Raw genomic sequence first — 15,034 nt, 5'->3', positions numbered from 1 at the left:
GTGCTGTAGTGCATTTACCTCTGTATCCATGTGCACAAACTACTTCAGGTTCCTGCCTACTGGCTATTTTATGATAACCAACATATTGGGATATAACTAATGCAGCCAGCTTCCCTTAGACCAGCAACCCCTGCATGTTTTCTCTACCAAAGTACTATACTTGATACATTCAGTAACAAAAGTGATGCACAGCTGCTTCTATAGTTTGATTAGTAAAATGTTCAGTATTATCACATTTAATTGGCTTGCATTCCATAGGCATGCATGTCTGTGTGCTATATGTATCACTTTATACAGATATATTGTTGCTGTCAGTACTGGACAGTATTTCAGCATGTGTCCTTTTCTAGAACATTTAAAACAAAGCAACATAGATGGCAATATTTTTTCCTGTTTGCAAGTAGTGGAACACACTTACGGAAAAGCTCAGTTTAGCCCTTGTTACATGCAAGTATAACTTGGGATTTGCACTTTCAGTCAACAATAACCATTCTACTATAACATGTAAGTATAACTTGGTATTTGCACTTTTAAGTCAACAATAACCATTCTACTGTAACAATCAGGTGTTTGGAAAACTTAGGGGCAGTAGGAGATATCCTTTTTCTTAAATGACTGAAAAGATTACTCATTTATCTACAGCGAATATTTTTTAAAATCTTAGGAAATTACTTGTAGACAATTTCAAAATGCACACTAAACATTTTTTTTCACTGTTTGGCTGTGACCACATGGGTTTAGACATTTGGTTAGGTAATGGGTTTGGTATCAGGAAGAGTTTAAGTTTTCAGAAGTGCAGCCATTTATACATGGTTTCATGGCAGAGGTTCTGTGCTTGGAGAATCGGGAAGATGTTTCCACTGGGGTTCTGCATGGATATGGATGTCTTCAAGTTGTGTGATATTGCTGAAGTTGATACTTTATCACAAGTATGTTTAAGTTTTATTATCTGAGTTTTTTTTTTTTTACTGTGATGTCCATCTTTGCTTATATAGGTTGTAAGGAATTGATGCATATGTTTTTCAACTTAAATATGTTTTATTGTTTTAATGTTAAATATATTGCAATTTTGAAATGTTCTTTTAAGCTTTGTGCTAAAGAATTGTGATACACTGAAAGTTTTTCCTTTCTGTAACTAGAATTATTTCATGGTAGTTTAGTTTTTTTTTTTCTTTTTGTATTGTTAATTTATTTTGATTTGTCAGTTCCTTATGTTTTAGGTTTAGATTTCTTTTAGGTTTGGGGGTCATTCTAGCCACCATTTGTGATGATTAGATAAGTATTATCTATTAATATTTTAAATCTGAATTTTTAATTTCTGTGTTTTCACTTAATTTGTTTTGTTGAAAAGTTTAGAGCAAGAGCAATAACAATAGCATATGATTATAAAATAACAATCAAGAGGAAGCTTGGAGTTGAGCCAGATATCAAATACTAAACAGCCACCAAAGGCCACAGACTAACTTGAATAATTTGTGAAACAACGCACAATGGAAATGAAGGAGGGTACCTTAAATGAAACTCTCACTTGCAGCTAGACAAAAACCTACAATCTCCAAACTAATATAAATCTAAATAAAATAATTTCCATTAAAAAAAATATATCAAGGGGTTTTAAAGAAAGGAAATCCATGTTTGCTAACAACCACCAAAGGAAGCAAAATGCAACAAACTCATATGACACATTAAGAAGATACCCAACTCTTAAGTGCTTGTGAAAAGGCTTGTTTGCAAACTGCTGCAAAAATGTCAGTTTAAGCTGGACTGACACACTATGGTCTGTTACAGAAGAGTTTGTAAAAAGGAAACTATAGACCCATGATTCTTACCTTGCAGAACTATTCTGGTGCTGCTAAAATGATTAAAATGGTATAGATTGAAATGCATTGAGGTCTTTATGTATCAATACTCACTAATCTTCTGAAGCCTTAATATTCAAGCTTCTTATGACATGAAAGAGGACCACTGCTAAATCTTAAGACTAGAGAAGCATATTGACACAATCAAAGTAGACATTTGTTTTTATATTTCTGTATGATCGAGAACATGGAGACATTTAAAATACACACATCTGCATTCTATGGTATCATTACACCAATTTATACTTTTATTTTCAACTTTTTGGCATTTTAATGGATTATAGTTGCATAAATCCCACATCATGTTTTGTATGTTAATGTCTTTTCTCAGATGTTTTAAACACTTACTGAAGAGATCATAACAGCAATAATTAGTCTACAGATGGTTATGCTAAAGCCTAAGTGAAATATATTATCTGCATTTAAGCAAACTGTTAGTGGATATACCACATACCTACACTCTGTAAGAAGAGATGGAACTTGGTATAAGTTGTATATAAATATAATATGATGCAGCACATGACTTCAGACAGCAAAAAGTATCTAGAAATTCTAACTACATTTTAATACCTTCTCATTAAGGAGGAACCAGTGCAAGCATGGAGAGACAACATTAACTCACACCATTTAAACCAGATAACTTTAGGGTGGGAAACTCTGGCTGCATAACTAATGAACATGTAAACTGTATTTCAACAATAGAGCTTTAATTTATCAACTCACCAAGCTGGTAATTCCATGCATAGAGGTTCTCCAACAAAAAGCAAAAGATTGCATGCAATGGCTGACTGGCATCCTCTCTAGGGTTTAACTTATTATACAGTTTTGGATGCTGAAGAACACTTATGATCTTATCCAATAGGGTTTGATGTTCAGACTTAGGCTGCATGACCAGATGTATCAAACGAGGCTAGGTGTCAATTTCTGCTTTACATACATTGCAATATGAATACCTTCCAGACATCAATATCCTATTGCCAAGAATGGAGCCAGTCTGGCCTCGACATAGCAAATTTATAGATGATGTAAATGAATCCCTTTCACTCCCAGATAGAATTATATATCAAATCAAACTCTTTCTCATGCATTGTTAGACAAAAATTCCATGAAACAATCATCAGGGGCTTAAGCATGATGGGATCAATTCACATCTGAATTATTACAAACAAAAGAATCCAAGACAGAACAGCCACCTTACTATTACTACTAATAAAACAACCTCACAAAGAATATGAGATATCCGAGAGAAGATTAACCTTATCCTAAAACTCATTAAATGTAATGGCTATCATGACCTGAACTATGTTTAGTAAGAGGATAAAAGGCTGATTCAGAAAACATTAAGCTTATATCTGCTGGAAAATGAACTGTATTCCTTTCTTACTTGCAGTATTTCTATCACTGACTGCTTAGAGAATTAAATAATAATGGCACATTCTCACCACATGCAATCACTTTAGCCTTATTGCAACCTAACACCTATATACTTGTCTGATGTTCATCGTGTTTCACTGTTGCTGTCCTAACAAATTTGTTATCTGGCTCCTGGTAGCCCTCAGTTGGCCAAAATAAAATGACGTTGGTTGTCAAAGATGTCAGGGCATCTTACACAAAAGGAGGCAGCCATCACTTCCTCAGTCTTTCTTGCCATGAAGCCCGAAGGACAAGCTTTTCATGCACGAATGCTGAACGGCAGTTTACCTTTTTTGGTTTCCGACTACAAGAGTTGAAGTCTACTGCATCTAAGTAGCCCATTGGGGATCCTCTTTCCTTGCCTTAATGAATGTCAGAAAAAGTTAATTGCCTTACCTGTGGAAAGCAGATTCCCAATAGAGATTTTCATTCCTATTGCATTATTTGTTTAGGCCTTGACCACGATGTTCCCAAGTGTGATCTCTGTAACTCCTTTAATCCGCGTACTATCCATCAATGGGCTGAGATTTTGGCAAGGCATTTTGGAGTTTGGCCTAAGTTCATTGGTATGGCATCCACCAGTCTTCAAGTTTCGGATGTTCTAAAGAAATGTAAGGATAAGGACTGCGACAGGCCTCAGAAAGCTAAGTCCTCGGATGAGGTTAAGTTGGTCATTGGTCAGGCGGTAGCCAGTGAGATGCCTTTGCAGTCCCTGCAGTCTGCTGATGTACAACCACAGGCCTTGATTGAGTCTGAGTCCCTTAGGCCTTCTGACCTGTTGATTGCCTCTTCTGCTGGATCCAGAGCCGCTAAGCTAACTCCTGTGTCCGAGGCCTCCGTTTTGTGTTCTGACAGCAAACTTCTTTCCTTCTACCTCTGCTATAACTTCAGTGGTTGCCAGGCCTCCTGAATTCTTCAGGATTGCAGGTAAATCTTCCATTCATAAGCCTGTGAAAAGGCAGGCTGCAGCTTCTTATCATTCCCCTCAATCCCAAATGGATAAAATGGCTAATGATTTGTTGACTCTTATTAGGGGTTCTCAGTCTCCTCCTCCTAAAAGGAGTAGGGATGTTTCCCCTGAGGCTTTGTCTTGCTCAGGTTCTGATTCTTCCAGAATTTCTGCTGATGAAGAGGAATTTTCTCAGGCGTTTTCTCCTTTTGAGGATTCAGATGCAGAGTAGTCCATCCCTTTGGCCTGTACTCCAGAGGATTTCTCTTTTGGTGATACTTTAAACACCCTCAGAGAATATTTTAAATGGGAAAGTCAGGATTATCCCCAATCCAATAAACAGATTAGGGAGTTTCTAGATTTACCTTAGCATAGGCCTCTTGCTATTCCCCATGCTGGAAGTTGTTGATGATATTTTTCTGGAAAATTCCTCGTCTCCAAACTCAGTTCCTCCTGCTCCCAGGAAACCTGACAGGTACTACAGAGTCCCTGATTCTCATCTGTTTCTTTTCAGGAATCCTTTGGCTGATCCGGAGGTTATTTCTCAGGGCCCCAAAGTAATTAAGGCCACTGTTACCAGGAATCCTGTTCCCTCTGACAGGGAGTCCAGGAACCTAGATAGGTGGGGCAAAAAGGTTTATACCTCTGCCACCCTAGCTATTAGGGCTACAAACATTCTTTTTCATATGCTGAAGTACCAGCAGCACACCTTGGAGGCTATTAAATCTAGGATAGCAAGTGTACCTCTTTTGGCAGAGAGTAAGGACATGCAGAATTTACTGAATTCAGCCAGTTTGGTCAATAAGCATTCTTTGCATTGTGGTTTTGACATCCTTGAGGCCTCCAGCAGGGCAATGGCTATTGGATCGGTTATTAGAAGGCATGTTTGGCTCAGAGAACAGCCTCTTCCAGAACCTGTCAAGGCTAAGCTTTTGGATGTACCTTTGCATAAAGACAGTCTTTTTGACAGCAAAGTGGATGAGGTACTGAAGAAGATGGAGGATAAGGCCAAATCCATGCAAACTGTTAAGGATTTTCTGCAAGTTCAATCCCCTTGCTTTAGCAGGAATTACCCTTCCAAGAGTTGGACCTTTCCTGATACCAGCAGACAGAACCATTCCAGGACTAGAGGTTACAAATCTTCTAGGGGGCAGGGGGTTACATCTCAAAGGTCTAGGCGTTGGCAGGCTTCCACTTCTAAAGGGGGAAGCTCCAAGCATGCATCTCAATCAAAACACTCCCAATTACTTTTTACACCTTTGGCCTGTTCTTGCTTGCTGGGAGAGTCCTTTAAGGGGAAGGTCAGCCCTTTTTGTGGATGTCTGGGCCACTATCACAGACAAATGGGTGCTCAGAATGGTGTCCCCAGGGCATAAGTTTTCTTTTCGCACCTTTCCAGCTCCCAAGGGATTTCCAGACATTCCTCCAAACCAAAGGGCAGAAGTAGAAAAACAAATTTTTTGTCTGTCTCATCTGGGAGCAATAGAATCAGTCCCTGCTCAGCAGGTGGGCCAGGGGCTTTTAGTCCAGGCTTTTCCTAGTTCCAAAAAAAGAAGGCAACTGGCATTGTATCCTGGATCTTTCCATTCTGAACTCTTTTCTAGTAATTCCAAAGTTCAAAATGCTCACTCTACATCAGTTGCTACCACTTCTAGAAAAGGATCCTTGGCTGGTAATCTTGGATCTCATAGAGGTTTATCTGCACATTTCTATCAAGGAAAGTTGCAGGCAGTACCTTCATTTCAGAGTGGGCGAGCAACATTACCAATTCTCTGCACTGCCCTTTGGCTTATCTACTGCTCCCACAGTCTTCACAAAGTGCCTGGCCCCAGTCATTGCTTTTTTTCAGGCAGAAGAAAATTCAGATTTACCCATACTTGGATGGCTGTCTGATTCAAACAAGTTCCAAAGAACAGCTATTAAAGGATCTGAAATTTGTAAAGACTCTTCTCTCTTCCCTGGGTTACACTCTCAATGTGGAAAAATCAAAAATGGTTCCATCCAAGGAGATAACATTCCTGGGGGAGAGTCTGAACACAGCTGCCCAGATGATATATCTCACCCAGGAGAAGCAGACAACTCTTTCAGTTTACTTCAAGGACTTGGCAAGCCTGTCCCAGCTCCCTGCAAGGAAATACCTGTAAGCTCTGGGATTCATGGCATCTTGTATTCTCACGATTCCATATGCAAGACTGCATATGAGGAAATTGCAATGGTACCTCAAGAACATTTGGTGTCAACACTCAAGAAGACCTGGATATGATGATGCCTCTGCTTCCATCTCTGCAGACAGAGTTTCTATAGTGGGCAACAGCCTGTCTACAAAACAAAGGCATGCCTTTTCAGACACCTCTTGCCACTCAAGTTCTGACTACAGATGCATTGGACTATGCCAGGGAAACACACATGGAAGGCAGATGCATACAAGGACATTGGAACATCCACCAGATGAACCTGCGCATAAATCTAAGAGAGTTGATTGCAGTTCAGCAGGCCTTACTGGCTTTCAAGCATCTTCTTTCTCCAGAGACCCTGTTTGTCAGGACAGACAACACTATGGTCATGTGGTACATCAACAAGCAGGGAGGGACATCTTACCTCCTGTGCATGCAAAGAATGAATCTTTGGTCCATGGCAGCATCCCTGGACCTGCATTTTCTAGCTCAGTTTCTTCCAGGAAGGTTCAATGTTTTGGCAGACCAGATGAGCAGGCAAACCCTGGATCCTCATGAGTGGCAGCTAAACAGAGCAGTCTTTTACAGCATCATTCAACACTGGGGCACTCCTCAGGTGGATCTTTTCTCCTCCCCAGACAACCATCTGCTACCTCTCTTTTCCACAAGACAGCAGCACAGCAGAGCCTGGAAAGTGGATGCTCTGTCCTTCCCTTGGATGTTGCTATCGGTGTACGCTGTCCCTCCTCTTCCTCTTCTTCCCAGAGTATTAGTGAAGATCAGGGACGAACGTCCAAGGACTATTCTCATAGTTCTGGACTGGCCCAGACAGCATTGGTATCCGCTGCTTCACAGTCTCTCCCATCTTCCTCCTTGGCATCTTCCTCTGAAGCCAGCTCTTTTGGTTCAGGAAAGGGGAAACATTCCACAACCTCATCGTCAGTCTCTCCATTTGCCAGCATGGCTCATTGTATGGCTCATTGTATGACTCCTTCCCTTTCTTCATCCCTTTCCCAACAGGTGGTTGACATGCTGAGGGAGGCCAGGAGGCCTAGCACTGGGAAATCTTATGCTGGCAAATGGGAAAGGTTCTCTCAATGGATGCAGACTAGAGGGGAGTCTGCTTCTCAACCTACCCGTCCTCTGATCCTGAAATACCTGGCTGGTTTGCTTCAGGGTGGTCTTTCTTTTTCCTCTATCAAGATCCATGCTTCAGCCATCTCTGCTCATTGTTCTCTTGAAAAGCCCATTTTCTCTCAACCCCTTATGAAAATGTTTCTCAGAGGTGCTTGCAATCTAAAAATTCCCAGAAGAGCACCTACTTAAGCCTGGGATCTAAATTTTGTTCTGGAGAAATTCACTCTTCCTCCTTTTGAGCCAGTTGCCTCTACAGATTTAAAGTTTTTCTTTTGGAAGACTGCCTTCCTCTTATCTATAACTTCAGCAAGGAGGGTTTTGGAGCTGCAAGCTTTGATAGCCATGGAGCCTTTTCTTATTTTTCATGCAGATAGAGTCTCCCTGAGGATGAATGCCTCCTTTATGCCTAAGGTGGTTTCCAGCCTGACTCAATCAGTCCATACACCTTCCTACCTTCTTTCCTAATCCTCGCAGTAGAGGTGAAAGGATCCTACATTCTCTTGATGTGCACAGACAGCTCAGGTTGTACCTGGACAGGACTAAGGACCTTTGGAAATCAGCAAAGCTATTGGTCAGTTTTGCCCCTGTAGCCCAGGGCAAGCCTATTTCTAAGCAGACCACTTCTAAATGGATTACACACTGCATTACTTTTTGTTATTCTTTTCATGGCAAAGCTCCACCTCAAGGGGTTAGGACCCAGTCTACTAGGGTGACTTCCACTTCATCAGCCTAAGGGGTGTCCCCTACTAGACATTTTGGAGGCTGCCACATGGTCTTCTGTTCATACTTTCACAAAGCATTATAATTTGCCTCTGTTTTCCAGAGCCAGGGCTGGGTTTGCCACTGCGGTGTTGCAGGGCATTATCTCCATCCCTTTTTGCTATTGGTTCCGCCCCCCCTTTTTTTCTCTGGGCTTTAGTAATCAACCCATTTGTTAGGACTGCAACAATGAAACATGAAGAACATAGTACAGTTGTATACACTTGCCATAAATGTAGATGTTCGAGTGTATTCACTGTTGCAGTCCTGGTTTCCCTCCCTCCTTCCCCCTTTTTTTGGTCCTCTCCTATTCTTTTTTCCTAAGGTACAGGCTTAATTTATTTGTCAAATTGGTTTTTGATTTAATCCTTACTTTCTGAGGGATCCTGACTGTTATGGCAAGAAAGACTGAGGAAGGGACGTCGGCTGCCTCCTTTTGTATCGGATGCCATGATGTCCTTAACAACCGACGGCAAACAATGGCATTTTTACGTACTGTTGGTATCCTGGTCGACTGAGAGCTACCGGGAGCTGGATAACCCATTTGTTAGAACTGCAACAGTGAATACACTCAAACATCTACATTTATGGTAGGTGTATACAACTGTACTTTACTGTTCCTTAGAACATTTAATTAAGAGCAAAAGTACACATGACGGGCAAAGGACAAGAATGCAATGTGCCATTAGGTACGCAACATGGAAGTGAAAAGACTATTTACTTTAATACTACCTCTAGAAGGGTAATGGTGCATGATTTTCTTGTAATTGATAAAGTGGGTAGGACACATGAATACTTTAAACAAAGCAAGAAAGATGGACAAACTAATGCTGTCAGAAGCCTTTCCCACATCTTGTGAGAAGAGCCCATTCCTTATTTCTGGTTGTGTGTGTGTCATAAAAATATGCGCATAATACAGAAATTCAGAAGGCCTACCTCTAATGAAATCCACTTGACCATTACCCAGCAGGGGGTAACAACACATTATGCTATTTGCTAGCTATCTAGAATTACTGGCTTATGGTTATTCATTGAATAGCTTATATGAAGTGAACTTGAAGAGATCTTTCCAAGAATCCTGAAATTCTTCCAGAGGCGTATGAGCACTCCTTACTTAAGAATATAATGTTGTAAGAAAGGGAGCCACTTCCTCAAAAAAGCATTTATGTATTAGAATAGAGAACAGGTCTAGGCCCAGGATTTTATATGATATGTATATTTATTTGTACTGTTGAGCTAAGGAAAACATTTCATGATGAATGAAAAGTCAAGTAATGAGTCTGCTAATGCTACACAATCAGATTTTATGTACATCTCACACACATGCACACACACAAAAAAAAAAAACCCTCCAGATATCACATGCACATCTCCAGATATATGTTTGATCTTTATTTCTGTATTTTAATTTCTTTCCCATTTTTTTATCTTTTATTTCTGCTTCATCACCCAGCATCGATGGAAGACTAACAATGTTCCACATTAAACAGATTTTCCTCTCATACTTCAGATGAAAAACTGCAGTTGGCCATTCATTCATGCATACTGATTTTAAATGTTACCAGGGATGTGCTGTGATTCTTCCCTAAGTGTAGCCTATTCCATAACTGGGTGATTCATTGAGTTAGGTGGATATTACATTGTTTGGTAGTGCATATGAGTTAGTATAAGCTTAGAGCTGTAGAGTAGATGTTTGCTTTGTCAATGATGCTGTTTAGCTGATGGAGTTCAAAGAATGCTGGATCATTTGTAGCAAGGAAGGCTAAGCAAAGATCACCGCTCAGTACTGCATGCAACATTGAGTACAGGGACAAGTCTTTTAATCTATCAGAGTAGCTAGAAGTCCTTGTACATAAGATCTTTGAAGAAATACCGACTTATCTCAAGTTGGTTTTGGTGCGTATTGAGTTATGTGCCAAGTGGGACACTGTAATGAATAACGTGCCAAATAAGGGATAAAGTGGGACTACAACTTCTTTGAACAGTGAGGAAATACCATAACGGCTATTTTGTGCATGACTGATTGACTTTTCTGACCATCATGCAGACATGATGGTCAAAAGAGAGTCTACGGTCAATAAAGTTAGCCAGATCTCTGATGACCATTTGAGATTTAAGTGGGGCACTATATGGTAAGCAGAAGTAATTGTAAATTTATTAAAATAAACTGTTCTAGATTTCTTAGTAGTGAGGGTACTCATCAGGCTATTGCTTGATCTGGTCCTTGCTGGAGAATTCGAATATCAGAATGAGATTTGATAGCGGTCCCCAGTGTGCAATCAGCATATTCCATTACTATTAGCTTTTATGTCAGGGACATATATACATACATACCAAAAAGGAAGGAGCCTAGGACTGGGACCTGCAGGTCACCTCTCATGATGTTTTTCTTTCTAGAGCAAACACTCCTGACCTTAACAGTATGGCTTCTGTTAGACAACACGTTACCTATTTGACAAACTACGTATGGGTTAATAATTAATTAGGAAAGTTTGCCAATAATCCCAACCTGGAGGAAAATAGTCAAGGCCTTGCAAGTAATGTAGACTTCATCTTCCTTATCAATGACCTCATTAACCTTTCTAAAAAAAAAAAAAAAAACTCTTCTAGACTGAGCAGTGACAGCCCCAAAATGGTGTGTGGATCTAATGCTATATCATCAGTATCACTGTTTATTAGTTCAGAGCTCAAACATATTTCATATCCTTGCAAATTATGCAAGTGAGACTTAATAGGCTTTCAATCCCTAATGATCAGTAGAGGGGCAAGCATCATGCAAGGGCAGCACAACAGCTTTTCCCCAAACATTGGGGGGGGGGTTAACTTGTGAAGAGACAAGGGTTGAAGATGTGAGGGAGGGTTTTTGCTAGGTAAATCTTAATATTTCATAGCAGACATCTTAAGATACTGTCAGGATCCATGAAGATGGAATTTTTCACTTTGGAAAGTTCCAAAGGACTTAGTCCAAAGTTATTTCAGCAGAGGATATATGAGAGAGGAATGGTCAGGACAGGTGGGACAGATAGTGGCTGCAGTGAAGCTAAAAGGGAATTCATTTGCACAGTACATTTAAGGAAAACAAACTGAAACAAAGACTGAACGAGATGTTTTTTTTTTTTTTTTTGCCTCAGGCACAAGGACCTTGTACCCTAAACATCGGAAGATTTACCTCATACCCCCTTCCCTAAATGTACTAGCTCCAGTATCACATAACAGTGGTGAAGAAGGTCAAATGTCCTTATGTGACCACTACTCTGCAATGTCACTGCACATTTACATACTATGGCAAATGTGTCTGCATGTTCAGTTAGATGAGGATTTTGACAAACTGTCCCACATAATAAGAAGTTCAGCTTATGTATTCATCGATAGAATGAGAAGATAATGCGTGACAAACATTCACATATATTCACAGACGTACTACGCAGTGTGTGTGTGTGTGTGTGTGTGTGTGTGTGTGTAAGATGGTTAAATAAACCCCCAAGTACTAAAAACTAATAATCAGTAAATCCAACTGTTAAAACCACTGCTTAAACAGAAAATGGTTTTAGATGGCATTATGTGCAAGTGACAGAATAAAACTGAGCAGGTATGAATCATTCTGTTAACCACAAGCAGCCCTGTGTTACCCAATAGAAGTCAACAGTCCTGCTAACTTGGACAAATAGTGCTTTAAGCAGGACTCAAGTCATGTTAGATGTCATGCGAAGGCACCAAGTGCAGCACTTTTATCTCTAATGTAATGTGAACATAACAGGCTGTCACCAACAACATTCTTATTATGGAATTCAACAGAATTTGTAAGCAATGAAAGTCAACTCAAGGAATAATGAGGAACAAGGCACTACAGTAATGCAGTCATCATGAAACTAGGGCATCAACAACATTAGCGAGGTGCTCTGATAAAACAATCTGCTTTGAGCTACTGTAGCAACGTTCTCCGGTAAAATTATTTGCCACAAAGAGGTGCAACAAGACTATGATAAAACAATCTTTCATTGCTTTATCATAAAATCTTTCTACAATTAACAATCTGCCATGAAATATTGTAGCAATGTTTTCAAGTAACAGAATCTGCCATGAATCAAAGTTCTCCCTCATATCCCTAGTGTGTGGCCTTGAGCAAGTCAATAACCATATCATGCTGGGGGCAACTGGGAGATTGGGCTGGGCTCCTCATTGGTCCCTTGGACTGCAAGCCTAGTAACTATTACAGCAATAACCCATGCCTGGGTGTGGGTAATGCTAGATTTACCCACGGTTGGTGTGGTTTGGTCATGAGGGCGAAGCCCGAGTGGCCAAACAAAGCCAACCATGGGTAAATCCAGCATTACCCACACCCACGCATGGGTTATTGCTATTATACAATGACATTATTTAAGAAAAATATATATTTCTCTTAAATAATGGCATTGTATAATACCTCCTTGCTGCCCTTCCACAGCTGTCTGGTATTCTGCAGCAGGTCTGATGTACTGTGCATGCGTATGCCTTTGCAGTACATCAGAGCTGTGGGCAAAAGTAATGGAGAAAGCAAGATCTCCGTTGCTTTTTACAAACTGTTTTGCTATGTTAAATGGGTTTAACATAGCGAGACAGCTTTTGATAAAAGCAACAGAGAATCTCTGTTGCTTTTTTAAAGCTGTCTCGCTATGTTAAACCCATTTAACATAGCGAGACAGTTTTGAAAAAAGCAAGGGAGAAAGCAAGATCCCCGTGGCTTTTTACAAACTGTCTCGCTATGTTAAAGGAGTTTAACATAGCGAGACAGCTTTAAAAAAAGCAACGGGGAATCTCTGTTGCTTTTTTTAAAGCTGTCTCGCTATGTTAAACTCCTTTAACATAGCGATTCAGTGTGAAGCAACGGAGATCTTGCGTTCTCTGTTGCTGTAAAAAAAGAGTTATAGCAATGGAAAAAGTCCGAACTACTGGACCTTTTTCCATTACTATAACTCTGATTTACAACGTGCACACTGACCAATCAGCGTGCACGTTTTTGAATATTAATGGGGGGTTGTTGTATAAGTACCTATAAACAACTGTGGCAAAATTTCATGATAAAACGAGCTGCCTTGAGTTACTGTAGCAAGGTTCTCTGATAAAACAACCTGCCATGAAAAACTATAGCATGGTTATGTTATGAACAACTGTAGCAAGACTATCCAATAAAACAATGTACCCTGAACAGCTATGGCTATGTCTGTGACAAAACAATTTGCCATTAACAAAAGTCACAAGATTATCTGATAAAACAATCTGATGTGAACTATACCAAGATTTTTCTTAAAACAATCTGCTATGAAGAGCTCTGGCAAAGCTTTCTGATAAATACAGTTGTTTATAACAATTTGTTTTAAGCTCTTGGATAAAATAGTCTGTTATGAATAACTGTTATGTGTCTTTGATGAAACAATCTACTATTAACAGCTGTGGCAAAGTCCGCTGAAAATTAACTGACATAAACTGATTTAAGGTTCTCCTGTAAAATACAGTTGGCCACGAATTGAAGCAAGCTTATCTGATAACAGCTTGCCACAAACTTCGGAATCTGCCATGACCAACCTTGGCAAGGTTCTTTGACAAAACAGTCTGCCAAGTAGTAACCATAGCAATATTCTGTAATAAAACAATGCCATAGCAATATTCTCTAATAAAACAATGTGCTATAAATAACTGCAGCATAACTGCATCAAATTTCTCTAATAAAGCAACTTCCCTTGTTCAAAAATAGCAAGGTTCACCAATAAAATAATCTGTCATGGACAGCATTAGAAGGATTCTTTAATAGAACAAACTGGCAAAAAAAATACAGTGGTAAGGTTCAATAAAAAAACAATCTACCTTGAACAATCGTAGCATGATTTTCTAATGACAGAGTCTGCCAATAAACAAATATGGAATCAGCCATGAAAAATTAGTAATGTTTTTTTATAAAACAACCTGCTACAGACAACTGGAGCAAGGTTCTCTAATAAAGCAATTTTGTTAGATCTTTTTCATATGAAGTGTTCTACAGATGACTTGAAATTGGTTAAAATTATTGCATGTGTTACAGATAGGGCATGTCTCCAAATGAACTTGACTAATTTGACCATTTGGGCACAAGAGAGTAATATGCTGATAAATACATCAGAACATAAATTTGGGAAATATAAATTGAAATGTGAATATTTAATATATCACATGGTGATAGAGACTATAGATTTATTTAAGGACCTAGGTATATAGGTAGATCCACAACTGCAAAGAGAGAGCATACACCCAGGCCCCACGGCTGTGTACACTCTCACATTCTCCACTTCCTTATAGAACAAATATTGCTCATGTTCTCCAATCACTTCCCTACCTGCTTCCTACCTGACAATAGCGCACACACACACACACACGCACACACACATACACACATACACACACACACGCACACATTCAGGTTATCCTCTCATACACGTCGCTTCTTTAGCTGACATCATATACAAACTGCACTCTGCTGTTAGGATAGGAACCTACTGGTTGTGCATTTAGACCAGTTGCGCCAGGAGCCCTCCACAGTGGTAAATTATGCATCCATCTGCCAGTACATCTCAGATTACAGCATCCTTCTCAGCTGCAGATAGGAGACCACATGGAAAATCTCCAGGCCACTATTAGAAGAGGTGCATCTGCCACTTTCTGAGTAGCGGTCACAGGGGTCAACAGTGAGGCCTCCAGTCACATTCAACAAGGTGACTTCTGTCCACCTGCTG

This window comes from Protopterus annectens, chromosome 8.part1 (genome assembly GCF_019279795.1).
Source record: "Protopterus annectens isolate FY-2018-M chromosome 8.part1, PAN1.0, whole genome shotgun sequence".
NCBI classification, from domain to species: domain Eukaryota; kingdom Metazoa; phylum Chordata; order Ceratodontiformes; family Protopteridae; genus Protopterus; species Protopterus annectens.
The sequence above is the reverse complement of the archived record's forward strand: the minus strand, read 5'-3'. Positions refer to the sequence as shown.